The sequence below is a fragment of the Rhagoletis zephyria genome, unplaced genomic scaffold, assembly GCF_001687245.7.
Source record: "Rhagoletis zephyria isolate East Lansing unplaced genomic scaffold, Rhagoletis_zephyria_1.1 Rzeph_scaffold_08033, whole genome shotgun sequence".
In the NCBI taxonomy this organism is placed as follows: domain Eukaryota; kingdom Metazoa; phylum Arthropoda; class Insecta; order Diptera; family Tephritidae; genus Rhagoletis; species Rhagoletis zephyria.
In genome coordinates this window covers 22,615-24,425 of record NW_016165114.1, presented here as the reverse complement: position 1 = coordinate 24,425, position 1,811 = coordinate 22,615, and the positions used below count along the sequence as shown (strand labels likewise).

Below are 1,811 nucleotides of genomic sequence, written 5' to 3'. Positions count from 1 at the left end.
CGCTCAAACTTTTAAGTTATTTCGTCTGAAATAGGTATATGTATATTGCATTTCTGTAGAACAATGATTCGCACCCATTTTGAAATTGCCACCTACTATACTGTAAAGCTTCTAGGCATTCACTATAGAACCGAGTCATTGTTGCCGCCAGGGAGTGAAGAGGACAAAATTTATTTCGCTTTGNAAAAAAGTAGCACTTACATATGCAAACGCATATCTTGTAAAAGCCCGTTTGTGCTGAAAATAGTATCGCACAACACGTCCGTTCACTAAAATTTTTGTACAAGACTGAAAATATTACAAAAATTCCACTTCATATTTATCAAGAAATGTACTTAAAACAACGACAACGTACATACGCTTGCAATTCTCTAGAATTTGAATTTATGCGTGGAAATTCATGACCACCAGAGGTCGAAAATAACCGTCAACACTTTGAAAACGTCCCAAAATAACCGTCACTATTTAAGGTAAAAAATAACCCACAAAACAGAACAGGTGGTTTATTTTTTGTAGATGTGTGCTCCTCTCAGTGGGAAAGGGTTATTTTTCATATAATTTCCGTTGCTGTTGGACACGGACACTTATCGCTGGAAGAAGAAAAATAAGTGTTAGAAGTGCGTAGAAACATATCAAATTTGCTGTTGATAGNTCCGTTGCTGTTGGACACGGACACTTATCGCTGGAAGAAGAAAAATAAGTGTTAGAAGTGCGAAGAAACATATCAAATTTGCTGTTGATAGAGACATAGAGAGATACAAGCAACGTCAACGTCACGGTCATGTTATTGATTTAAAATCCGCTATCAATTAAGAAATTATGATTATGATTTAGTTTTTTTTTTTACAAATTTTTGATTTGATTTGTAGAGCAAATCAATTTGATTTGTAATTTTTCAATAAATAATACTTTTGTTATGCGACGCAAATAAGATATTTAAGTATCTTCCAACTTCCAGTTCCACGAAAATCTTCGGGATCCTTGGGACTAATTCGAGATTTTCGAGACTTCTTCGGGATTTTCGGAATCTTCGGGACTACTTCAAGATTTTTAGTCTATTTCGGGATTTGTGTACTATTTTGGGATTTTCGAGACTTCTTCAGGATTGTCGGAATCTTCGGGACTACTTCGGGATTTTTGGGCTATTTCGGGATTCTCGGGACTAATTCGGGATTTTCGAGACTACTTTGAGATTTTCGGGATCCGCGGCACTAATTCGGAATTTTCGAGACTTCTTCAGGATTTTCGGAATCTTCGGGACTACTTCGAGATTTTTGGCTATTTCGGGATTCTCGGACTTTCTTCGGGTTTTTCGGGACTACTTTGAGATTTTCGGGATCCGCGGCACTAATTCGGAATTTTCGAGACTTCTTCAGGATTTTCGGTATCTGCGGGACTACTTCGGGATTTTTGGACCTAATTCAGGATTTTCGGGACCACTTTGAGATTTTCGGGATCCGCGGCACTAATTTGGAATCTCGAGACTTCTTCAGGATTTTCGGAATCTTCGGGACTACTTCGGGATTTTTGGGCTATTTCGGGATTCTCGGGACTAATTCAAATTTTCGAGACTACTTTGAGATTTTCGGGATCAGCGGCACTAATTCGGAATTTTCGAGACTTCTTCAGGATTTTCGAGACTACTTCGGGATTTTTGGGACAAGTAGTAGTCCCAATTTAGTCCCCATGTTGTACGAGGTCAACCTGTACAATATGTTTCTGTTACTATTATGTATTTCACGTAAATATCAAAATTTAAACATCATGTTTCATATCAAAGTGGATAAAACCATTTTGATATGAAACATGAT

At 37.5% G+C, this 1,811-nt stretch overlaps 1 long non-coding RNA gene across 1 annotated transcript in view; it reads right to left on the bottom strand.

Moving 5' to 3' along the window:
• Nucleotides 1–298: 298 nt before the first annotated feature.
• The window catches only part of LOC108374707 (uncharacterized), a 16,535-nt gene continuing 15,022 nt past the window's right edge, over nt 299–1,811 (bottom strand). The window contains exon 3 of the long non-coding RNA XR_001849076.1: nt 299–311. This is a non-coding gene — a long non-coding RNA (uncharacterized LOC108374707). The remainder of the gene's footprint in view (nt 312–1,811) is intronic.